At 36.6% G+C, this 27,879-nt stretch overlaps 1 long non-coding RNA gene across 1 annotated transcript in view; it reads right to left on the reverse strand.

The window, feature by feature from the left end:
• LOC139360155 (uncharacterized) overlaps positions 1 to 27,667 on the reverse strand; it is a 122,369-nt gene extending 94,702 nt beyond the window's left edge. The window contains exon 1 of the long non-coding RNA XR_011617326.1: positions 27,512 to 27,667. This is a non-coding gene — a long non-coding RNA (uncharacterized lncRNA). The remainder of the gene's footprint in view (positions 1 to 27,511) is intronic.
• Positions 27,668 to 27,879: the final 212 nt, after the last annotated feature.

A 27,879-nucleotide genomic window follows, 5' to 3' on the forward strand; every position in this document is an offset into this window, starting at 1 on the left:
CACAAAGACTTTTGAGACTGATGCTCAGAGCTGGCGCATTCCTTTTGCCACATAAAATTCACAAGATAAGACTAGGTTCAAAGGATAGAGAAATAGATTCCACTTCTTGGTTGAAGGAGCTGCAAGTTATTTTGTAAAAGAGTACAGAAGGGGGAGAATTGGAGCCATCTGTGCAATCTACCAATTTGATTTAGAAACCGTGTGTAAATGTATATATACACACACACACATACGTGTGTGCCTGTATGTATACATAAACATTTAAATATTTTAGAAAATTTACTGAGCTTTATATATTTTCATTTATGCTTTTCTCTATTTTCCTAATTTTCTACATTGGGAAAAAACAATGTATTTAAAAAAATATTTAGGCAGAAGCTTTGTGGACAATTTAAATAATGAGGATCAAGCAAACTCTGGAGTGTGGCTGGATAATCTTTCCAGTTATGAGGACATAAATTATCCTTCTCCACATTTGTATGGTGAAATGACTCTAAATAGACTTTCATACACCGAAGAGTATTAAAGTTGTGTGAATATTCTCGTGAGGTTTGTAAAATCCTTGACTACATTACATATTGTGTAGGTGGGCGAAAACTGGTGGATTTGTACCATCTCTCATCATTATTTTAATCTCTTAGATGCTCAAATGAGGCTCTAATCCAAGCTTGTTCAACCCACGGCCCAGGGTGGCTTTGAATGTAGCCCAACACAAATTTGTAAACTCTCTTCAAACATTATGAGATTTTTTTTTGTTACTTAAAATCTCATCAACTATCGTTAGTGTATTTTATGTGTGGCCCAAGACAATTCTTCTTTTTCCAGTATGGCCCAGGGAAGGCAAAATTTTGGACACTTCTGCCTAATCTACCTCAAAGCACTTAAAGATGCTCAAAGGAGGCTCTACAATACAAAGACTTGGGCTTAATTGATAGCTTTGCCACTCCTAAGTTGCATGACTTATTTAAGTTACTTCAAAGATGTTAGCGTTGGTTTTTTTATCTATAAAATGAAGGTAAACTCTATTTTATCAGGCTGTTGTAGGATTAGAGGAGATTGTATATCAAATGATCTTGCAACTTATATTCAAGGGAATAAAATATAAAGTGCCAACTTCACCTGAAGTTATTTCATCTGTACTAGAGTGCTGTTTTTAAAATAGATCTTTAATTAAGGTCATGATAGAATTAGAGATGTGCAGTGGCCCCTTTCAACACTTTTATTTTTGTACATTTTGCTTTATGGAAACTTCTATTTGTTCACTTCCTAAAGATGGATGTTTTAATTTTTTTCAAGCTCATATTTAAATGTAATATCTCAACCCAAAGTCTCCTACCTTGTACCTCTAACCAAAATCTACACAAATTAAGTTGTGTTCTCTAAGGTAGGACTCCACAACATTGCTTTGTGGAGAGTTTATTTATATTGTAGTCACATAGGGAAGAATAGATGCACTGGCTCAGGTAGAGATGAGTCCCAGCAAGTTCCTTAGATCAGAGTTGCTGTTAAGTTTCTCCTCTTTCTAAAAGTCAGATTACATAAACATTCTTTGTGAACATAATTAAGTGCACAAGACATATAGAGTTTCTCCAGATTAGGACTCAGGGAACAAAACTTTATCATGCTGGCTTCTGCCCCATACAGAAGGGTCTCAGGAGGAAGAGGAATCTAGTCTAGGTGAATCTTTTGCATTGGTTTACATATTTCTCAGAGTGAATTTGGTGATTTTATAGATAAAAGGTAGGCATGAGAGTCAATTGATTAACACTAACAGCCTAGTCATATCCCAGGTTTTTCTTTCAATAATGTTTCACCATCCACATTTTTCAACGATTTTTCTCCATTCTTAATTTTCAGTTGAGCACACCAGGACAGTGTCCACTCCTCCGGCTCTCAATTAGACTATATTTTCATTGATAGATGACAGCCCACTTTTCTTCTTTTTTTGTTCATTCCTGCCCTCGTTTTTTTATGAATATTTACTAAGTACCTTTAAGTGCCAGGCACCGGATTAGGTGAAGGAACCACATTAGCAAATGATAGACCAGTAACTACATTATGGGGTTTAGAGTGTGGGAGTTGTGGGCAAATATTAGATAATGACTCGATGAATGTATAATTAAAAACTGTGATAAGAGAGGTAAAGGAAATATATAGGTACTTCCAAGAAAATACTAGAAGACACAATCTAGATGGGAAGTGGGGTCAGTAATATTCCTGATTGCTATTAGGAAATGGCTTGCAGGAAGACAGAATGAATTCAGAGACCAGTATCATGTCAGTCTAAGCAAGTAGTAAATTGATGATGGTAGCTTAGACTTGAGGGTTAGCGTTGAAGTCACAGGGAACCAGATGAACTGAAAATGTACTGTAAATATGAAGTGGATCATGATTTTTTTGAAATATTGAAGTCCTAAGATAATTTTCCTTCAAGTCTTTTCTCTACCCATGACCTACAGTTTCAAACATTTTTCTAGCATTCCGCTGATCCCACTCTTATTAGTCATATAAGAAAACTATCACCTACCATGGTCTGTCTCCTTTCTCATCCCCAGGTGCCCTGAACAAGAAGTTCCAAGATTCTCCACTGAAGTGACTAATCTCTTAGCATTATACAGCCCACATGGAATTTTTAAAGTAGCAGTGAGACACCAAAACGATTCAATATTCAAAACAGCAAATGTCTTTTTAAAGTTATATATAAATTTTTCTATCTCTGTGAATGCTTAAAAACATGACTCCTAAGCTCTAAAACTTCACTCCTGTTAATAATGAGATGACATTTAAAATGTTCGACCTTCCCACCATTCTCCCAGGTTCAAAATTATGTATTTCAGAATTAGCTTTGAAAAATTAATTCCTTCTTGTATATGGATTTTGTTTTCTTTTGGTCTGGTTTAAAAAGACAGAAAAGGGTTTTCATACAATGTTTTATTACTACTAATAAATAGCTGCAGAAACACCACATCCATTTCCCTAGGACTTCCTTACCATACCAGTCCACCTTCCCAGTGAGACTAGCAAAATCTTGAACACATAATCTCACATCAACACACACATGTGCTCACACACTCATTTTTCTAAACAGCCACAAGTTGAAAATATTAGAAAAAGCATATTTCTAGTTGGATAATCTGCCAGAGATTTTCCAGAAGATATCTCGATGGGATAATTTCTCTAGGATATGAATCAAAAGAGACTTTCAGCTCCGTTGGAGGTGAGATGATGTACTGAAGGCTACATTCAGCTCTGATTTATAATGTTTGTGCTTTTTTTCTCTAAAATGGTATCCTCCATTTTCCTTTCCATTGCCTGTGTGACATCTACACCTCCTTTAAGAGCCAACTTACCTCAACACTTAGAGATTTTTCCCAATGTTTTTATATTGTCAGATAATACTTGATAATTTTTATGTGCTTGAGTTTTCTCTTCTTAACCAAAAATAATATTCTTAAAGCTAAAATATCTACAGTATTCCCCATGTTTATATCCAGTACTACATTCAGCTATTGTATAGAGTCTAAATTATTCTCATTGATTGGCAGCTCAAATCAGAATGAGTCATCTATTGAATCAAAGATAACTAAATAATATTCAAATTAAAATAAATTTGTTGGGCACTTTCATATCCTAATACAAAATACAAATTCTTCATGAAGCATAGGCTATTAGTTATATATTGCTGCCTTAGCAAGTTACCATAAATTTAGAAGTTTAAAATAACACAGATGTGTTACCTCACAGTTCTGTAGGTCAGAAATCTGGGTTGGTTGAGTTGAGTTCTCTGTGACAGGCTTCACAAGGCTAAAATAAAGGTTGTGACTGTTTGGGATCTCTTTAGGAGACGCTGGAAAAACCCACTTTTAAGCTGATTCAGGTTGTTGCCAGAGTTTAGTTCCACGTGGTTGCAGGACTGAGGCCCTTAGTCTCTTGCTGATGTTGGCTGAAAGTCATTTGCAGTTAATAAGAGTGTTCTACATTCATTGATTTCTTAGCTCATGGCCCCTCCATCTTCAAAGCCAGTAATGGTATATCAAATCTTTCTTTTGCCTCAAATTTCTCTGAGTTTTCCTTTTGTTGCAACTCTCTTCTGCTTTTCCTCTTCTGTTGCATCTTTTTGCTTTCCTCCTTTACTTTTTAGGGTTTATAAGATTATATTGGGCCCACCTGGATAACTCAGGCTATTCTATTTCATTATCAGCTGATTATCATTATCAACTGTGGAGTTCCCTTATTGCAGTGCCTAGATGAGTATTTGATTGAATAACCAGGGAACAAGAATTATGAAGGGATATCTTTAGAATTCTGCCCACTATACGCAAGAGCTCATGAAGCTGCTTGGGTGGTTTTGATGATTAGCCAGGTTTGGGAGAGAACCAATTTACCAAATAATTAGTGAGGGCAGTAGTTAATGTGGGATGTACAGAAATACACTTACGTCCCAATTTGCACAAAAATTTTTAATAAATAAACGTAAGAAATTTAAAGAAATGAGTCTTCTTTATTCTTTCTTTTCTTTCCAGTGCTATTGTCCTGAGGTTCCAGCCAGCTGAATATATAGGAGAAGCTTATATATATATGGCCATTAAATTGTTCCAACTAATCTGAACACTATAATTCTGGTCATTATGCTTGGTGAAAACCACTGCATATAACCTTTATCCTGAAGTTTTCACAGTGGGCTTCTTTTATGTACTTGATTGGAGTTTATATTTTAGCTGTTGACATATAGTTTCTCATACTCTAGTTCCATTCATACTTTATACTTCTATAATACGTTCAATTTTGACCCTTCATTGTCTAAATCTTCAAACCAGATTTACATTAATCAAGAGATGAGGAAAACTCAGATAACAGGTTAAAAGGTCACTTATGTGTATTTGTCAGAGTTCTTCAGAGAAATCGAACCAACAGGATACATGAACACACACATACACACACACACACACAGAGAGAGAGGGAGAGAAAGACAGAAATGGAGAATGTCTCCTCTGAAGACAGAAAGAAACAAAAACAAACAAAAAAACCAAAGTGCCTGCTTCAGGCAATCAGGCAGAAGAAATTCCCTGTTGCTTACAGGAAGGCCAGCTCTTTGGTTCTGTTTATGTTTTGAACTGATCGAATGGGGCCCACTCGCATTATAAAGTGTAAGCTGTTTACTCAGTTTACCAACTTAAATGTTAATTTCATCCAGAAACACCTTATAGACACACCCAGAATATTGTTTGGCCAAATGTCTGGGCACTCCATGGCCTAGTCAAGTTGACATATGAAATTAACCATCACATTGTGGATAGGCTGAGTAACAGCTCCCAATATAGCTACATACCAATCCTTAGCACTCGTGAATATTAACTTGTATAAAAAAGAAGGCCTTGCAAGTGTGATTAATGTAAGAACTTTGGCATAGGCAAATTATTCTGGATTATCTAGGTGGTGCTTAACTGTAATCACAAGTGTTTTTATAAAAGAGAGACAGAGGGAGATTTTGTTTGAGAAGAAAACAGTATGACCACTGATGCAAGATGCTATACTGTTAGCTTTGCAGATAGAGAAAGAGGCCATGAGCCAAGGAATGTAAGGAAAGCAGTTCTGGAAACTGGAAAAGGCAAGACAATGAAATTCTCCCCTAAAGCTACTAGAGGAAGCCTGGCCCTACCAATAAATTGATTTCAACCCAGTGAAACTGATTTTGTACTTCTGACCCCAAAACTCTAAGAGAAATTCTAAGTTGCCAAGTTTGTGGTAATTTTTTTACAGCAGTGGTAGAAAGCTAATACACCACTCTATGTAGAAGTATTGGCAAATAGTATTATTTATTAAATGCCCTTTATTTTATGGGAATGTCTTATCTTATATTGAATAGGGAATGGATAAAATAAGGCTGAGACTTACTGGGCTGCATTTGCAGGAGGTTAGGCATTCTAAGTCACAGGAGGCGATAGCAGGTTAGCACAAGATACAGGTTATGAAGACCTTATTGATAAAACCGGTTGTGGTAAGGAAGTCTGCCAAAACCCACCAAACCCAAGATGGTGACAGAAGTGACCTCTTGATCATCCTCACTGCTCATTATACTCTAGTTATAATGCATTAGCATGCTAAAAGACACTACCCCCAGTGCCATGATAGTTTACAAACACCATGGCAACATCAAGAAGTTACCCTATATGGTCTAAAAAGGAGAGGAGCCCTCAATTCCAGGAATTGCCCACCACTTTCCCAGAAAGCTCATGAAAAATGCACCACTTGCTTAGCATATAATCAAGAAGTAATAATAAGTATGAGCAGCTGAGTAGCCCCTACTGCTGCTCTGCTTATGGAGTAGCTATTCTTTTGTTTCTTTACTTGTCTAATAAATTTGCTTTCATTTTACTCTATGGACTCTCCCTGAATTGTCCTGGGCCAGATCCAAGCACCCTCTCTTGGAGTCTGGATCAGGACCCCTTTCCAATAACACAAGGACTTCCGTATGACACTGGTAGAACTTCTTCTTTTCAGAGGAAATGCAGTTCTCTTTTTAGTTTACCAGGAGAGGCTGAATTATGTCTATAACAATCTGCAGTTGTTTTGTTATCATTGATGTGATTTCTTACCACAGGTAGTTAAAACCTGCCTGTCTCTTGGTCAATTATTCTTCTGAGAATATCAGAGGTTTTGACGTTTCTGAAGTATTTGCAATAATGGGATAATATTGAATTATACCAGGGCTCTCAAACTCTGGGGCCTGGATTCTTCACTAAAATTAAAAATAAAAGAACAGTCTGTGCAGGGTGTTTTAGACATGCTCATTGGAGATAAATCTTTGCCCAAGAAAGATTATACAGACACAAGAATACAAGGTGTGGAGTGCTAGAAACTCAGATTAACCTTACTGCCAATGGTCTGGGATGGTATGGAAGTTTTTGCTCTATATTGATGCATGAAGCATTCAGATTTTTGAAAATTTAGCAAATCATGGGCTTCATTAGTATGTAATATATTCAGAAGTCTGTGTCACTAAAAATTAGAGATTTGGAACCAGTGGATATGAGGGCTCAGGCTGATTGATCTTTCCTAATCAGACAATGCTTTTAGATCCATGTCAGAGTTTAGATCTAACACATACCATCTTAATAACCCATGGCCTTCCTGGAGATGGAGAAACGCAGATATTTCAGAGAACACTGAGAGGACCTCTGCTGTATATTAATGCTTTGGTACAATCTGAAGAATATGCAAAAGGCAAATAAATCAAAGCCTCTTCTTGGGGCAGCCATCAATCTCCTTGTAATTAAAGAATTCAACCTGACATAATGATATTATGACACCAGTGCTTTAGTATCTGTGATTGTAAGAATGGTACTGAGAAGGGAAGGCTGTAGAGTCATCAGCATCTTCAAAAAAGTGTAAATTTTTGCACAGTTTTTGATGATGCATAAAGTTCAAAAAGCCAGAGTAGAGGAGAGAAGACGTTCATGTATAATAAAAAAACTAGGAGCAAGAATAAGGAATTGGGAAGCAACTGATAAATGGGAAGAAAGGAAAGACCAACGTGCCTCTTAAGATATTTTAAAAGTGAAGTGATAGAAAACAAAGCCAAATAAAAGTTTATGACTTTGGCAGTGACATGACAAAGGCCTTGTTAATGGACATGACTGCACCAACTGTTTGCTGAAAGAGTAGAAGAAAGAGTGCCAGAAGGGATGGAGGTCAGCTGAGAGCCTGCTATAGCAAACCACCCCCGCAAGGTTTACATACACACAAAACTGAATTATAAAACTTTAAAAGCATGCTCCATTTCTATTATCTGTTTTATATTACACTTCATCTCACTTTGTTTAAAAGGCAGCAGAAGGTTCCATAAATGGTTTAGTGTTTCCCTCACCAAACATATACAATTATGCTCCAAGATTTGATCAAGGAGCAGTCTAGGTAAGCAGGAGGGTCTGAATAAACCTCAACAAGCCTTCTCTTTTGGTTCTATTTTCTCTTTAGGGTCCCCTCATTGTGATTTCTGCTGTCACTGTCTTGAACATTCTTCAGGAAGACTGTTTTGCTTTAAAACTTCAGGCCCAGCAGAGACATGCACCCCGTACTGTGTTCCTAGTACAGTTAAGATGTGCGTCAATGTTAGAAAGGAGAAAAAACATAAATACAACTTGACCGAATACCAAATAATACAAGAAAGACCACAATTACCCATAGGGAGCCCAGCTTCAGAGCTCATGTTTTAATCCTAAGGTAACTGAACCTTTTGGTCAGAGGCTTGTATGATGTATCAGCATCTCTGGTTCCTTTCTTGTCAGCCTTGACTTCCTGCCTTTGTGTTGTGGGTGCCATCTTACATTTCTCTGAAGAACAAAAAACCTTCCTAGGTTCAAGATTTATGGACCCCTGACGTATTTCATTTAGTTCAGTATTGTGGCCAAAGATCAAAGTCATATTTTTTCATTATTATTTACCAGAAATGTGTTTATTGGCACAGGGAATACTCTCATATTGTTTGGCTTTGACAATGCATAGGAAACTCTCCTCATTCTATGCAAGAAAAATCCATAATAATTGCAGAACCATCTAAAGCTTATACCTTCAAAAATTTAACAAACTTAACATACATTAAAATAAAATGAATACTTATAGAGAGTAACAAAATGACCTTTGTATCAGTAACCTCTAGTTATTATATTGAGAAATCCAGAGTCTAACAAAAGGTGAAGGCACCATGGATCACCTGGCTCTGGCTGCATAACACTGTAAGTTTCTTAATGTGGTGGTAGATAGTGGTGATTTAAAGCAAGCATGCTGAAGTAAGCATCATGAATGCAATCTGGATGTCCCCTGTAAGAAGTATGCCAATTTAAGTAAACTAGCATGTGTTGAGCCTAATATCATGATAGGTGGGGAAGAGATGATGGAAAACAAAGAAAAGCTGGTTTTCAGAGAGCTTGCTAAAGAAAGAAATAAAACAAACATTCATGGAATAATTCAAAGAAATACAGATTGAATATGGGTAAAGTGGTAGGAATTTGAGGAAAGAGTAATTAAAAGCAGCAAATAGATATACCTTTTTATATAGCTACTTATCTATCAATCATTTATTTATCTCTTTATCTAGAGAACATCAAATATTCTGGAAAGAGACTTTCAACGGAAGGAGAATCCTTACCACTTGGGGTACCCCTGGGATTTATTATGTCATATCACTTTGAAAGAGCTGAGGTTTTTCATGATTAAAGTGTTTAAGCACAGTGCCTTGCATATTATAGATGCTTAATAAATATTGATTAAGTATTAAATGAATTAAAAATACTTGTTGATCCATTCTCCAGGACTACCCCAATTAGCTGGTAATAATATACAATAAGTCCATATCAAGCATCTTCTAGGTGCTGTACATTTTGAAATATAAAGAAAAAGAAAGCCTACAGCTTCTATTTCAATGTCTAGCTGGGGAGTCTATTCACAGGGTATACTTAGAAAAATATATAAGTTGGTGTATGATTAAATAAGACATGGCATATGAAAACACTTTATGCATGTAAAATACTGTACAAATATTAGAATTATAAATGCAAAATAGGGTGGTAAAACTTATGAGTGCAATGTCAGATCCAAAAACGTAACTCACTATTTGTAGGTCAATGGGTGAAAGAATTCCCTAGGATTTCAGCATTTCATTACTTGGAGGAAATAAACAATTTCATTCTCATATGCCTGACATATATTAGGAGCTCAATACATGTTTTAGGAAGATTTCTGCATTAAAGTTCACTGATATAAGTGAAGAAGACTTCTTGAAAGGCTTAGCATTTGATTTTAATAGGCTGTGGATGATCGGTAGCGTTGAGATAAGTAGGGAATCAAGGTAAGATGAGATGAAGAAACAGTGTGGAAAAGAACAGATCACAGTGTGTGAATCGCCTGAAGCAATTACCTGGGGAAGATAATTTGTCCTGGGAAGTAATTGAGACCCTCATTAAGTATTTAGAGAAATATTTATTATATTAACTTAGGATAGGCCTATAGAAATACAATTTCAAATGGCAAAGTAATTACATACTCTTTATCTACTGCTCCTGGCACAATTTGTTAAATGTGTGGTTTTGTGAGGGTCCACTCCTTTCATTGTCTCCAGGTTTGATGTCAGCAAGCCACAGTGAGAAGGGTGGTCCCTGCCAGTAGATTGGTCCCAAGCTGAGATTCCTTCAGTTTCATTTCCAATGGCTTTGTCATTTCTTCTAGCCAATTTTCCTTTTGATATTAAAGTCCCTGGTTTCTTTCCCAGGACCTCCCACATCTTAGCCGAAGGGCTCTGGCAACTTGATTTGGATTCAGCTTTGAATTCCTCCCCTCTTTTCTCACAGTGAGTTTTCTGCCAGGGATGTGCTGGGAGGAAGCCAAGTTTCCTGTGCTCTAGCATTGCCCTGCTGCCAAAGAACCCTGCTCCAAGTCAGCTCCTCCTGCAGGCAACAGGCAGGGCCTGGTGGGGTGTAGTGTTCCATTCATATTCTGTGCTTTATTCAACTGTCACATGTCCAGTCGCTGCCATTCAGACAGGTACATTTTTCTAAGGAACCATCGCGTGAAGAAAAGCAGGAGGCCCAGTAAATGAGTCATTTGTTCTATTTGTGTCTCCCAGAGACATAACTGCCCACTTAGCATAGCTTGGACCACTAAAAGGAATTCACCATCTTAGGGGTAAGTGTGTAGGAATTGTTTAGCTACAGATTGAAAGTGTCTCGGTTCCAAAAAAGGGGCATTCAAAAACCCAGGGTCTTTATTTTTCTCTCATTATGGTTCCTCTGTCTCTCTGAACTCTTCCATTTCCTAGTTATCCAATATTCAGCAAATCATTTCACCTCAATTTGACTCTGTTTCTCAAGGAGACAAAATGTGCTGTGTCTTCTTCATAGGGTTTTTAGGAGAATGAAATGTGTTAATGGTTGCTAAAGTGCACTGTAAACTATGAAAATCTACATTTTTTTTTTAAATACAAATGCTCCCCGGTAGAACAGGTAAGCCTGTAGAATTAGTAATGTAATATACACATCACCTCACTTAATTGGCCTGAAAAACTTCAATTGCAGAAGAAATCTTACATTCCAAGATCTCTATTTTTTCCTCTGTCATTAATATTGGATAATTTTGTAAGTTATTTTCTTCCATAGAGAGAGGATGTTCATACTGTGGGGCCCAGAATTTGTTCTGATTATCTTGCTTCTCCACTTCAACACTGACTTTACTGACAGCCCCAGAAAATACTCATATGTTTCGAGTACCTGCACTCTGTGTGAAACAACGGGTTCATGCAGTGAGTACGATGGTGAATAAGACACATCCAGACCCTTCCATCAAACATCAAACTGAGTGTGAGAACTCTTGTTATTATGTCCTAAATGAACTCTCCTTTGCCTGTCTGCTTTATCTGTATTACCTCCTGCACCTAGCAAGGTTCTAGGTACAAAGTAGATGCAATTAATCTATGAATCAGTTGAAAATTCTGACATCTTTTTGTAAATCCCAGACTCTCTACAGATATACCAACCCATGAGGAAGATAGATAGAGGTGAGTACAGATTGTATGTAGATCATGTAGGGGTCTAATTGTGTTACGGTAAGTTTGAATGCAGAGCTAATTAGTTTCTATGACTGTCCTGTATTGTATAAACTATATTATAGCTGCACATTTGTTTTTATGAAATCAGTTAGCCGCCAAGGAAGCCCATTGAAATGAATAGAAACTAATTGAAAGTAATAGTGAATTACCTGAACATATATTGCCAGTAAATTAAATTAATTGAAGGTAATTGATAGTGACTGGAATTAATAAAAGTAATGGAAACAAATTGTACTTAATTGAAATTTATTGAAATTGAATTAAACTCAATAACTCAAAGTCTATTAAATTTAATAGATTCTAATTGATATTAATTATAGACAATGCATAATAATAACGTACCATTCTTAAAGGCTTCCAACCGCATTTGCACCATACTATTGTATTTAAAATGTAAAAATAAATTCTAAGAAGTAAAAATGGTATTCATGGGAATAAAATACTACTTTGGAATTTTAGATTTCTCTGTGGAACAGCAGAATTAGGAGAATTTGCTTCTTACAAGAGAGCTTTCCTTGATAACTTAGGAAGGTAAAAATGGTTTTATTTCCTTCAGGAAAGAGACTTTTATTGATTTAATGAGAACCTTTTACCTGTTAAAACATTAGCTTTGATTTGATGAACACTGTTGCAGTAGATGTTGTATTCAGTGCCTGCTATCTTTACAGTTATGTTGTCATATTCATTTACTTTTTATTTCCTTCCCTCGGTTACAAAGCTTCCAAAACCCCCTAAGATTTCTCATAGACACATGTTGGAGGATGCAAAGACTTGCATTTTTAGCTTCTTTCTTCTGAACTTTGGGCATTTGGAAGAAAAAAAAAAAAGCAAAAAACACCATGCTGGATTTCCTATTGCAGAAATTGTAATCAGCTGGTTCCTTCCACTTCAGTGACAGTTCTTGCATGCATTTGGTGATGTTCATGTTCTTCATGTTTTTACCAACTTTGCTGCTTGCTGAGTAGTATTGTTTTGTGAAAAAGTAATTTTCTCTCAAAATAACTGCATCAAATTTATTTTACATGAAATATTTATTCAATGTTTAGAGGACTGTAGATGAAGTTCACATGTGGAGTGGGAATAAATGCCAAATCATCCAGCTTACATCAGGAGAAGCCCAGGATTCAGAATGTAAATCAGGGATTCTCATGCTAGCTGTATATCAGAAGCATCTATGTGGCATATTAAATGTGCTCTGGTCAGGAGAGGGCCTGGACATCAATAGTATCTTTTCCTGTTGTTGTTGTTTTTAATTTCTAGGTGACTTTGAAGGAGAGGCAGGGAAAACTACTAGGGTAATGGCAGGTTTGGTTTAGGTGCTGCCTTCTTTTTCCCCTTCCCATGTTTACTTTCCCTTAGCACTGGAGCCCTTAAGCCATTCTTCTTTGTTTTAAAAACTGCTTATAGTCACTTGATTTAAGGTATAAATTCAGAAAAATTGATAATAAGATTACTCCCAAACGAAATTGAACACAGACTGAAGTTTGATGAAATGCTTAGGCATGAGCAGTTTAGATAAGATAAAAACTCCAGGACCCTGGAAATCTAAGATGGAGTCTTGACAGGTTCACAGTGCCTTCCTTGACAGTGGAATTCCTGCTCACCTGCACTTCATTATAACCCAAGATGAGGAAGTAATCTGGTTCCTAAGGAAGGCCTCTGTAATTCCATGAGAATTTATCTTATAATAGGGGAATGTCAACATCAGTTATGATAGAGGAAGATCAATATATATTTTAACGATATGTGGATGTATTTAGCCAATATCTCCTTGGGTTTTCTCAGTATCATACAGTTGAAATTTTCTAACTCTCCAGTGTCACTGTACATATTGTAACACAAGCAGTTCATTGGATGCAAAATGAGGTTTGTATCTGGGCATCTGTTTAAACCTCAAGCATCCAGCCCACAAGATGTTGTCTACTCTTTAGTTAGTAAAATTACAAAGAAAACTTTACACTCTACCACCAACATCTAACAGTTTGCTTTGTATAAAACAATTCAAAAAGAATAGACCCCTAAACTAATAGGGATTTCATCACCAAACTAATCCAAATGCTAATAAATGTAAGAAAATATTCAAAAAACCATCAGAGAATAGTATAAATCTATGCAAATAAACTAGAAAATGTGGAAGAAATGGACAAATTCCTGGACACATATACCTTCCTAAGACTGAACCAGAAAGAAATTAAATCCCTGAATAGACCAACAAAGAGTTCTGAAATTGAGCAGTAATAAATAGCCTACCAACCAAAAAAAAAAAAAAAGCCCAGAATTAGACGGATTGACAGCTAAATTCTACCAGAGGTACAAAGAGGAGCTGGTACCATTTCTACTGAAACTATTCCAAAAAACTGAAAAGGAGGGACTTCTCCGTAACTCATTCTATGAGGCCAGCATCATCCTGACAGCAAAACTTGGCAGAGATACAACAAAAAAAGAAAACTTCAGGCCAGTATCCCTGATAAACACTGATGGAAAGATCCTCAATAAAATACTGGTAAACTGAACCCAGCAGCACATCGGAAAGCTTATTCACCACAATCAAGTTGGTTTTATCTGCAAGATGCAAGTTTGGTTAAACATATGCAAATCAATAAATGTAATTGATCACATAAACAGAACTAAAGACAAAAACCACATGACTATCTCAACAGATGCAGAAAAGACCTTCAATAAAATTCAACATCCCCTCACATTAAAAACTCTCAAAGGGCCAGGTGTGGTGGATCACGCCTGTAATTCCAGCACTTTGGGAGGCCAAGGCAGGCAGATCACTTGAGTTTGGGAGTTGGAGACCAGCTGACGAACATGGAGAAACCCCGTCTCTACTAAAAATACAAAAAAATTAGCTGGGCATGGTGGCGCACACCTGTAATCCCAGCTACTCAGGAGGCTGAGGCAGGAGAATCGCTTAAACCCGGGAGGAAGAGGTTGCGGTGAGCCAAGATCATGCCATTGCACTCCAGCCTGGGCAACAAGAGCGAAACTCCATCTCAAAACACACACACACACACACACACACACACACACACACACACACACAGACTCTCAATAAACTAGGTATTGAAGAAAAATACCTCAAAATAATAAGAGCCATATGTGACAAACCCACAGCCAATATCATACTGAATGGGCAAAAGCTGGAAACATTCCCCTTGAATATCAGCAAAAGACAAAGATGCCCTCTCTCACCATTCTTATTCCACATAGCATTGGAACTTCTTGCCAGGGCAATCAGGCAAGAGAAAGAAAAAAGGTATTCAAATAGGAAGAGAGGAAGTCAAATTATCTTTGTTTGGAGATGACATGATCCTATATCTAGAAAATCCCAAGTCTTAGCCCAGAAGCTGATAAGCAATTTCAGCAAAGTCTCAGGATGCAAAATCAATGTGCAAAAACCGCTAGCCTTCCTATACACCAACAACAGTCAAACAGAGAGTCAAATCACGAAAGAACTCCCATTCAGAATTGCCACAGAAAGAATAAAATACCTAGGAATACAGCTAACGAGGAAAGTGAAGAACCTCATTATTGAGAACTACAAACCAGTGCTCAAGGAAATCATAGAGGATATAAACAAATGGAAAAACATTCCATGCTGATGGATAGGAAAAATCAATATCATGAAAATGACCACATCGCCCAAAGTAATTTATAGATTCAATGCTATCCTTATCAAGCTACCACTGACTTTCTTCACAGAATTAAAAAAAAAAAAAAAAAAAACTACTTTAAATTTCATATTGAACCAAAACAGAGCCCACATAGCCAAGATGATCCTAAGCAAAAGGAACAAAGCTGGAGGCATCACACTACCTGACTTCAAATTATACTACAAGGCTACAATAACCAAAACAGCATGGTACTGGTACCAAAACAGATATATAGACCAATGAAACAGAACAGAAGCCTCAGAAATAATACCACACATTTAAAATCATCTGACCTTTGACAAACCTGACAAAAACAAGCAATGGGGAAAGGATTCCTTATTTCATAAATGGTGTTGGGAAAACTGGCTAGCCATGTAGAAACTGAAACTGGGCCCCTTCCTTACACCTTACACAAAAATTAACTCAAATGGATTAAAAGCTTAAATGAAAGCCTGGTGAAATTGAACTCTGGTCTTGGCTCTCTGAAGCACTACTCACAGAAGCCAGGCCCAACCTAAGGTAGAGAGGTAATAGGTAATCACTCATATTAAGGTGGAATCACTAACACTCATGCCCTTATTGTAAGAGTAAAGAGGAAAACAACCTTATAAATAAGGACATTTATATTTATCATAAAATTTAGCACTTTGCCTGGTACATCATGAAAGTTTGACATAGGCCGGGCACAGTGGCTCAGCCTGTAATCCAGGCACTTTGGGAGGCCAAGGCAGGTGGAACACTTGAAGTCAGAAGTTTGAGACAATCCTGGGCAACATGGTGAAAACCCCTCTCTACTAAAAATACAAAAGAAATAGTGGGCGTGGTGGTGGGCACCTAGAATCTCTGCTCTGAGGCAGGAGAATCGCTTGAACCAGGGAGGCGGAGGTTTTGGTGAGCCGAGATAGTGCCACTGCACTCCAGCCTGGACAATGTTGCGAGACTCTGTCTGAAAAAAAAGAAAAGTTTGATATATATTTTTGAATGATCATTTTTGTTATTAGTGCTCATAGAAGGTAGGTTTTTTGTTGTTGCTGTTCTGAATTAAACCTATCGAATATCCTACAGTGCATGGTAATGTGTACGATCAATAAGAATAAAAGACCTCATACAGGAAGCTGAAGGAAAGAAAAGTGATTAGCTTCTTCTCTCCAAATCCTTCTTTCAGAAATTAAGCTTGCAAAAGTATGATGTAGATTTACATTACTCATTTATACATTCGATAATTCAAGTAAGTCACAACTGAGAGATTTTTGTTTCTTGATATTTTTCTGGAAACTATTTTCTAAGGAAAGCTTGACCTTTTCTGAGATTCAGAATCACTGCACTCACCAGTGATCTGGATTCTGTACCACAAAGATTGTGGAAGTTTTGTATAAATTGTCAGTCACTATTCAATCACCATGGCACATTTTGGATTTTCATTTATCTTCCTTCAGCCAGTGACAATATTGATTTCCCACTATTTTTTTAAATGCTTATCTCATGGCAGCAGGACAAGTTTGCTTCTAGTTACTGTTTGAAGATATCCTTCACCCCAACTCTTTCCTCATTTCTTGTTTTCCCCAATGTAGGGACTATTTTTGAGACACTTGTAGATCTTTACCCATGTTTGACTTCTAGTATTTAGCATACCTCTTACATAGCTGTGCATATTCTTTCAATGCATCAATGGAAAAGTACATTCTAATACCCCTAAGATGAGAGCCTTCTATATTACCCCAGTATATTAATTTATGCAGTTAATTTGACGTCATTACTTATTGTGCAGAAATTTCTCAGCTACAGTATATAGTGCAAGTAATGCAAGCTGAGACACATTTGTAAGAGCTGCATTGGTTGTAAATTCTCAGAATTTGTGTCTGGTTTCTGATTCCCATTCCATAATAATCCTCAGTAGAAATAATTTGAGTAGTACACAGTGAACTTCCTGCTGTTACATCATCCACTCATTAGACAGAATATGGAGACTTTGAATCATGACATATCACTATATTTACTTGTGTGATGATTGATACTAAAACTCTATTAAGTGAAATTTCATGTTGAGGGCAAACTATATTTTATATTTTTTTCTTGTTTATCAATTTCTTGTTTACCAATTGTGTTACCTTTTCATAAGAGGAAATATAATCATCTCCTTTATAAGGTCTGGTTCTCCATTCTGTTTTCGTCAAGGTTCTCCAGAAAAACAGAACCAATTGAAGATTTGATAAATAGATAGATAGGTAGATAGATAGAGATAGATAAAAAAGAAACAGAGATAAATATAGGTAGACATAGAGATATGTTTCAAGGATTGGCTTACAAGATTATGGAGGCAAGAAGTCCCATGCTCTGCCATCTGCAAGCTGGAGAATCAGGAAAGCCAGTGGTGTAATTCAGTCCAACTGCAAAGGACTAAGAATCAGAGGAGCCAATGGTATAAGTGCTGGCCTGAGACTGAAGGGTGGAGAATCAGGAGTGACAATGTACATAGGCAGAAGAAGATGGATGTCCCAGCTCAAGAAGAGAGGTTGAATTTTCTCTTCCTCTGCCTTTTTGTTCAGAGGATGAAGTCCATCCACATTCATGAGGCAATCTTCTTTAATCAGTTTACAAATTCAAACACTAATATTTTCAGAAAACACCCTCACAGACAAATCCAGAAAAAATCTTTTACTAGCTATTGGAACATCTTTTAGCAAAGCCTTTGACAGATAAAATTAATCATCATATCTTCCTATAAAATTGAGCATATATTCATGTGTGTCCCAATTGTGTCTTTTATATATGTTTATCACAGCATCTATAATAATTTAATGCCCTTTTTAATTTTCACTTACAGTGATGTGACACTAAATGATGTTTTGGGCAACAATGGAATGCATAGGTAACAGTGGCCTCCTAAGATTATAATAACACATTCATACCGTATCTTTCCTTTTTTGTAACTTTTAAGTTTGGAGTATATGTGCAGGTTTGTTATATAGGTACACTTATGTCACAGGAGTTTGTTGTACTGATTATTTTATCACTCAGGTATTAAGTTTAGTACCTATTCATTATTTTCCTGATTCTTTCCTCACTCCCACCCTTTACTCTCTAATAGGCACAATGACTTTTGTTCCTTTCTATATGTCCATGTGTTCTTATCATTTAGCTCCCACTTATAAGTGACAACATGCATATTTGGTTTTTCTGTTTCTGCTTAGTTTGCTAAGGATAATAGCCCCCAGCTCCATCCATGTCCCTACAAAGGACATGATCTCATTTGTTTTTATGGCTGCATAGTATTTCATGGTATATATGTACCACATTTTCTTTATCCCATCTATCATTGGTGTGCATTTAGATCAATTCCATGTCTCTGCCACCGTGAATAGTGCTGTTATGAACTTATGCATGCATGTGACTTTCTAATTCAAAGATTTATATTTCTTTCCGTATACGCAGTAATGAGATTACTGGGTTGAATGGTATTTCTGTCATTAGGTTTTTGAGGACTGTCTACCACAATGGTTGAACTAATTTACACTGCCACCAACAGTGTATATGCATTCCTTTTTCTCTACAACCTTGCAGAATCTGTTATTTTTTGACTTTTTGATAATAGCCATTCAGACTGATGTGAGACTGTATATCATCATGGTTTTGATTTGCATCTCTTTAATGATCAGCAATGTTGAGATTTTTTTCATGTGATTGTTGGCTCTATACACGTCTTCTTTTGAAAAGTGTTGGTTCACGTTCTTTGCCGCTTTTTAATGGGGTTGTTTTCTTCTTGTAAATTTGTTTAAGTTCCTTAGAGATGCTAGATATTAGACCTTTGTCAGAAGCATAGTTTGCAAATTTTTTTCCCATTCCGTAGGTTGCCTGCTCATGCTGTTGATAGTTTCCTTTGCAGTGCAGAAGCTCTTTAGCTTAATTAGATCCCATTTGTTGATTTCTGCTTTTGACATTTTCCTCATGAAATATTTGCCTGTGCTTATGTCCTGAATGATATTGCCTGCGTTGTCTTCCTGAGTTTTGTTTACAGTTAGGGGTTTTAAATTTAAGTATTCAATCCATCTTGAGTTAATTTTTGTATATGGTGTAAGGAAGGGGTACAGTTTCAATATTCTGCATATGACTAGCCACATACTATACCTTTTCTATGTTAGATAAGTTTAGATACATAAGTACTTATCATTGTGTTAAATTGCCTATAGTATTACATACAGTAACGTGCTGTACAGGTTTGTAGCTTAGGAGTAATAGGCTATACCATATAGCCTAGGTGTTTGCACAACAATGAAATCACCTTACAGTGCATTTCTCAGAGTATAACCCCTTCATTCAGCAGCACATGACGGTATGCTTTTTCTCTTCTTTTCTTTCTTTTTTCTTTTAAACAAGTTCTCACTCTGTTGCCCAGGCTAGAGTGCAGTGGCACGATCACGGCTTACTGCAGCTTCGACCTCCTGGGCTCAGACGATCCTCCTACCTTAGCCTCCCGAGTATCTGGAACCACAGGCATGTGCCACCATGCCTGGCTAATTATTTGTATAGTTTTTGTAGCAGCAGGATCTCGTCATTTTGCCTAGGCTGCTCTCAAACTCCTGTGTTCAAGCAATCTTCCACCTTGTCCTCCCAAATCACTGGGAGTATAGGCATGTACCACCATGCCCAACTGACTGTATTTCTTTCAATAGGAGCACTTAAGGGTATATATGTCATGAAACATGGGATCCAGATCTCTATAGGTAAAATCAAAGCATCTTTAACTTAAAATTGTGTAACCTTGGGCATATTCCTTAAGCTCTCTCTGCCTCAATTTCTTCATCTTTGAGATGAAGATAATAAGAACACCTGCTATACAGGGTTATTGTACAAATTAAATTAATTTATTCATGTAGAGTAACTAGCATGGAGTAAGAGCTCAAACATATAAGAGAAAAAAAATAGGATGTCAATCTTCTTGAGGGCAAAGTCAATGTCTGATCCCCTACTGTGTTCGCAGCACCTAGTTCAGAACTTTATGAGACCAGAAATGAGATCTCACCACACCTGAAACTCCTAAGTCACATAGATTTAATAACTCTCCCTTGTTCATGGTTCCCTGTGCTCCAGTTCCTTTCTTACTTTTCTCATTGCTCACTGAATCCATGCTTTATACATAATAGATAAATATAATTTTGAGTGATAGTCCTTGATGGAAAATCCACACGATATCTATACATGGATGACACTAAAATAAATCAAATTAATGAAGCTACTGAATTTTTATATGATTTTAGACATTAGAAAACTTTCAATGATTATAAACAAAAATACTCTACTAAAACATTTACCTTCTCATGAAATGCTTGAGTATCACAGAACATGTCTCCAGAATGAAATTCACTGTCTATTCAGAGGTTTTGGATTCTTTGATTGAAAACTTGCATAATTAACAACATTCTCCATTTTAATCTATTTTTTTTTGTACAAAGCACTCTGTCTTTTGCTGATTAAAATAATTTTTTGGTGAAATTTAAAACTTTATTCCAATAATTCGCCTTTAGCCTTGCTACTCTACTTTGAAACTCTGCAGAATATTCTTCAGGATATCACTTTAATGTGTTTGTAGACATTTTTATTTTTAATTCTCCACATGTCAGAAAATTTCCTCATTGAATGAATTATGAAAGATATAGCTAAGGTCTCTTGCAGCTTTCAAGATGTAGCTGTGACCCTAGTCTGGTTTACATTTGTTTTTCTCACTATTTTTGTCTCCCTGGAAATTCAGTTTAATCACAACTGAAGCATGGCTTCTTTGGATTTGGTGGGAGAATTTGAAAGCATATATATATATATATTTCCATTTTAGTGCTACCAGGCAACAAAGGTCTGTTGATAGCAGCCTGCCGTACGACCCCCAATCTTACCAGCCTTCTTCAGAGCTAGCCAAAGAATGGAAAGTTTGATGCACTGAGCCAGCTAGAAATGGATACCTTCATCAGACCGCTTTTCAACACGAAACCCATGCTAAAATTCTAATGCATTTCTGAGACCAATCTGGTTTTACAAATGACTTAGAGTGGCCTACCAGCTTTCTGAAAAGACATGTTAACTTCCATGAATAGCTTGGCTCATTTAAAACTGCTGTTCAGATATTCTAAACTGCCACATCACATCCTCATATGAAATACACTTTTGCCCTTTCCTATAAATTTTGTATAACAGAATACAACATTATTCATTGGGTTTCTCCCTTTCTCTCTCTTCTTGAGATAATCACATCCTTAGGGCATTATAAGGAAAGACATGTATCCAAGCTCCTATAATCCCCAGGAGTGTGATTGCCTTGTGGTAATTATACCCTCCTTCCAAGATGTCTTATACCATTATTATGGTGCCTTATTGCTCAAATACGACAGAGATATCTGATAATGTAATTACTTCACCTTATCACACTTTAATAAATAATGTAGGAAGGACAGGCTCTGTAGTGAGCCTGTCTAAAGAGGCCAAGCATACAAAGGGACAGTGTCTGTGATACAGCTGATATTAATTTGCAGAGCTGAAGGTAAGCAACAGAAACATTAAGATCAGATATTTTACCATGAATGATTAAACAAATGCATAAGCCAGGGTGTATCAAAGCACAGCTCCCTCTCTAGCCACTTGGAGAACAGATTGCCTATCCAAGTGTGAACGTTTGCTACTTACATGCCTTTTGAGGCATGAAGAAATGCCTGAGATTTATGTTTTTTTTATATTCCTGGACTTGGCCCTGCCCTGCCTCTAGCATAAGTGTCACAAAGGTGAATCAATATGTGTTTGAAACATTGGCTATTATACAAAAAAAAAATTGAGCTCCCTGTGGTTGTTGATTTAACAATATCTACTGATTGTTCCTCTCACTTTCTTGAAAATTTTCTGTTTTTCCCTTCAGCTTTTTAGATATCCAAGGACTGATTAGTACTTTGGCAGACAACTCTGATTATAATTGAAAACCATCATTGTATACAAGAAGAACTCTTTCTTCTAACCATAGAGTGACTTGTTTATAATCTGATTAAGAAATAGTCTTCCGAATATAGCCAAGATGAAGACTCCTACTCGGTAAAGGTGACCTTGAACTGTCTACTCAAATAAACATTATCAAAAATGTACTTGGATCAGAGGCTTCATGAGTCACAGTGCAAGAAATTTCTTTGAAACTGCAGAATGGTGTAGGCTAGGCACTATGCACTGAGCACTGTTAGGTGCTATGCTCTCCAAACTGAGGACAGTGCTTGCCACAAAATCAGTATTCAAATAATGTGAAACAAATGGATGAATTAATGAATGAACCTAGTGAGTTGGAAAGCTTTGAGGAAATTAAACACCAAGTCATTTGGATAAAGATTAAATTAGTTAATTCACACACACACACACACACACACACACACACACACACACACCAGACACCTATAAAATATTTTTAATGTTAGACATTATTACTAGATTATTAGTTCATTGCTCAATCTGTTATAATGTTATTATCTAAGTATGTTCCCAATAAAAAACAGAAAGGAAATTCAAATTTATTGCAAAATGGAGTTGCAGTGGTAGAAAAAAAATGGACAAAAAGAAGATGAAGTCAGATTCCACATAATAAAAACATCCACAAGCAACTTTGGCAGCTTAGATTTTAAAGGTAAAAATACTGAGGCTCTCCGTTTTGCTATGCAGCCCAAGATAGAACACAATTATTGATGCCTATTATGTAATGGACATAATCCTAGAATCTTGATATATACAAAACAGAATAAAAATCAATGCCTGTTCTCAAAGTATTTTCAGTCTTGCAGTAATATGTGATATGTGCATATATACATATATAAACATATTAACAAAACAGAGGAAGTAGATAACACCTTTAAAATGAACAGTATATTAGTATTCTATTGCTGTAACAAGCTACCACAAATTTAGTGTCATAAAGCAACATAAATTTATTTCATTACAGTTGTAGAGGTCAGAAGTATAATACAGATCTCACTGGGTTAAAATAAAGGTGTAGGAAGACTGTGGTGCTTCTTGGAGGTGCTGAGAAGAATCGGTCTCTTTGCCTTTTCCAGCTTCTGCAGGCCATCTACACTGCTCAGCTCATTTGAAGGTTTTTGTGTGCCTTCAAAGCCAGCAACGCGGACTTTTTAGGTCCTTCTCATATCACATTATTCTGATCTTTCCTCCTACCTGCTTCTTTCATTTTTCAGAACCCTTATGTTTACATTATATGAACCTGGATAATCCAAAAGTAATCATCCTATTTTAAAGTCCGCTGATTAGCAACCTTAAATTCTCAGATTTCATCTGACAAAAAGATTTCCTTTTGTCATATAATGTAACACATTCACAGGTTCTGGCAATTTGGACACGAATATTTTTTCTAGGTAGGGCACTATTGTGACTGTCAAGGGCAGAGAATTTCAGTAACTGCTTTAAACACAGATTGTACAGTGGACTTTGGACCTGGTCTTCACATTAGCTAATCTTGGACAAGTAGACAGGAAACTAACATTGAGTTGTTTTCAGTCATTTCCCCTTTAGTCCTCTTTATGTTATGTCCTAAACGAAACCTGTACAGAACAAATATGATGGGTTCACTCCCCTGAAATTGAGGATGGCATATACTCCCAGAAACCGGAAGAAATATAAGAACCCTCCAATGTAAATAACCAGAACAAGGAATTGGGCAAATAGTCTCATCACAAACAAAATAAATATCTAAAACAAACAAAATTAAAAAGGAAAAGTCTTTGCAGCCATAAGCTTGTTTTAGTCACATTATATTTGCTCCTGTTTAATCATGAAAAGATCATTGTTAAAGTGTTGCCTATATCCAAATGTTTTCCCTAAAGTAAAAAATACTCAACTGCTTGAAAAAGTTACTTATTGGGATTAAGGCCATGTGTCTCCTGGAATTTCTCCCTAACATTAAAACAACAACAACCACACCTCGTGTGGAAAAGATAATGCACAACTATTGCCAACAATGCAACCAGATGAAATCTTTTAATGCAAAAGTAAAAATTACTGTTGTATTTTTCAGGATCCAACCAGAGACACACAGCAAGTAGAAGACACATATTAAGAGATTTATTGCAAAGAATTAGCTTGGCAAATCTGAAATGCAGAGAGAAAGCCATCAGGAAGGGAAGACCAGAGCTCTTGGATACAAGCGTTATCTGTTGTCCATAGGCTTAATTTCTTTATCTTCAGGGAAGCCTCTGCTCTTCCCTTAAGACATTTCAACTGATTGAATCAGAGTCATCTAAATTACCTAATATAATCTGCTTTACTCACTAAAGTCAATTTATAATGGGCTTTCATACATACAAAAAATACTTCCACTGCAAAATCTGAATTAGTGTTTGATTGATTATTGGGTATCATAATCTAGCCAAGATGACACATAAAAATCATCACAGCCTACAAATTGGAACTCTTGTACATCCTCTTAGAGACAATAACAAATCCATATTTTCATATAACATGATACAACTACCCTACATTCAACCAAAACATGCCAACTCTTTTCCTAGAAGAGAGTGCAAAGTCCTAAGGTGATTCTCATTTATGTCAATAGCTTGTAGCTTAAACAGTATGCTATAAAGTTAACTTATAAAACATCCTATCTTAGATAATAAGGGCTTAAGAGAGGGAAGGAAATAAAAATATTTGGTTAATATACATACAAACATATTCCATAGCAAATTAAGAAAGAAATATATCGTAGTCCTCATTTCTGCAATTGGTCATGTGGTCTTAACTGGTATTTTTAACTACTTTCTTCTACTACCTATTCAATATTCCCTTTGTACCCAGCAGACACCTCGGCTGGCTGTTGTTCTTTGTGACTCAAACCTTCATTCTTGAAAGGAATGAACCTTTAGCAATCTTGCCTGAATTAAGTAATTATACTTTTCAATGATTTTAACTTTTACTTTTTAGGTTTGGGGTTACCTGTGCAGGTTTGTTATATAGGTAAATTGCATATCTCTTGGGTTTGGTGTATAGATTATTTTACCACCCAGGTAAGAAGCATAGTACACAACTAGGTAGTTTTTTTATTCTCTCCCTCCTCCCACTCTCTACCCTTGAATAGGCCCTGGTGTAAGTTGTTCCCTTCTTTGCGTCCAAGTGTTCTTAATATTTAGCTCCCACTTATAAGTGAGAAGATGGTAATTGGTTTTCTGTTTCTGCATTAGTTTGCTTAGGATAATGGCCTCCAGCTGCATCTATGTTGCTGCAAAGCATATGACCTTGTTCTTTTTGATGGCTGCATAGTATTCCATGGTGGATATGTACCACATTGTTTTAATCCAGTCTACTGCTGATGAGCCTTTAAGTTGATTCTGTGTCTTTGATATTGTGAATAGAGCTGTGATGAACATACATGTGCATGTGTCTATAGGGTAGAATGATGTATATTCCTTTGAGTACATACTCAATATATACCCCAGAATGGTAGTTCTAAGTTTTCATTTTAAAAATTAAAACAGAGGGCCAGGGGCGGTGGCTCAAGCCTGTAATCCCAGCACTTTGGGAGGCCGAGACGGGCGGATCACGAGGTCAGGAGATCGAGACCATCCTGGCGAACACGGTGAAACCCCGTCTCTACTAAAAAAATACAAAAAAAAAAAAACTAGCCGGGCGAGGCGGAGGGCGCCTGTAGTCCCAGCTACTCGGGAGGCTGAGGCAGGGGAATGGCGTAAACCCGGGGGGCGGAGCTTGCAGTGAGCTGAGATCCGGCCACTGCACTCCAGCCCGGGCGACAGAGCCAGACTCCGTCTCAAAAAAAAAAAAAAAAAAAAAAAAAAAAAAAATTAAAACAGAGATTTCTCAAATCACCCCACTGCTTTTCACAATGGCTGAACTAATTTACATTCCCACTAGCAGTGTGTAAGTGTTAACCTTTTCTCTGTGGCCTTGCCAGCATCTATTATTGTTTGACTTTTAATAGTAGCCACTTTGGTGAGAGATGATATATCATTATGAATTTGATTTGCATTTATCTAAATTTTAAGGATGTTGAGCGTTTTTTTCATATGCTGCTGGCCATGTATATGTTCTTTTTTTTGCCCACTTTTTAATGTTGTTTGTTTTTTGCTTGTTAATTTGTTTAAGTTCCTTATAGATTATGAATATTAGACCTTTGATGCATAGTTTGCAAATATTATCTCCTATTCTGTAGGTTGTCTGTTCACTCTGCTAACAGTTTCTTTTCCGTGCAGAAGGTCTATACTTTAATTAGGTCACTTACATCAATTTTTGTTTGTATTGCAATTGCTTTTGGTGTTTTTGTCATGAAGTCGTTGCCTGGCCCTATGACAAGAATAATATTTTCTAGGTTATATTCCAGGGTTTTTGTTGCTTTAGGTCTTACATTTAATTATTTAATCCATCTTGAATTGATTTTTGTATATGATATAAGGAAGGGGTCTAGTTTCAATCTTCTACTAATGGCTATCCAGTTATCCTAGCACCACTTATTGAATAGGTAGTCCTTTCCCCACTGCTTGTCTTTGTCAACTTTATCAAAGATCACATAGCTGTAGGTGTGTGACCTTATTTATGGACTCTCTATTGTGTTCTGTTGGTCTATGTCTATTTTTCTACCAGTACCATGTGCTTTTGATTCCTGTATTCTGTAGTATACTTTTAAGTCAGGCAATGTGATGACTCCAGCTTTGTTCTTGTTACTTAGGATTGATTGCCTTGGCTATTTGGACCCTTTCTTGTTTCTGTATGAATTTTAAAATAGTTTTCTTTTAATTCTGTGAACAATGTCATTGATAATTTGATAAGAATATCATTGACTCTGTAAATTGCTTTGGGCAGAATGAGCATTTTAACAATATTGTTTCTGTTTGTAGACAATATGATTCTATATGTAGAAAACACCACAGTCTCTGCCCAAAAGTTCCTTGATCTGATAAACAAATTCAGCAAAGTTTCAGGATACAAATCAATGTATAAAAATCAGTAGCAATCCTATACACTGACAACATCCACTCTGAGAACCAAATCAAAAACACAATTCCACTCAAAAGGCAACAAAAAGAATACACCCAGGAACATAACTAGCTAGGAAGGTGAAAGATCTTTAAAATGATAATTATAAAACACTTCTCAAAGAAATCAGAGATAACACAAATAAGTGGGAAAAAAATTCCAGGCTCACTGATTTTAATCACAGGGCATGGTAGTACTAACAGATGCTCTAAGGAATCTCATATATTCCAGTCGTATTCTTCCTTACCTCTTTGTAGACAAGTACTCCAACCACCCAGCCATGATGTAACCGCCATCTTTGTTGATTCAGAAGGGACATCCAAAATGGTTGAGTGGCAGTCTTAACTTCCACTTCAATCAAATCATGTTTCCCAGAAGCATTTCTTCATTTGGAACGATGTTCTCTAGGCTGGCAGGGTATAAGGGACAGCAAGCAAGAATCCTGTTAGTGGGTTATGAGGGCTAATAATGAATGGTGACACTCCCATTTCCACTCTTTGATTTCTAAGCCCATAAATCCTAGCTGTGGGAGAAAAAGTACTACATATTTTATGCTGACCCAGAGCATACTCAGTCTCCTAGAGAAACTTGCCCCAGCTCTGAAAGGTATTTCTA

This window comes from Macaca nemestrina, chromosome 19 (genome assembly GCF_043159975.1).
Source record: "Macaca nemestrina isolate mMacNem1 chromosome 19, mMacNem.hap1, whole genome shotgun sequence".
NCBI lineage: Eukaryota > Metazoa > Chordata > Mammalia > Primates > Cercopithecidae > Macaca > Macaca nemestrina.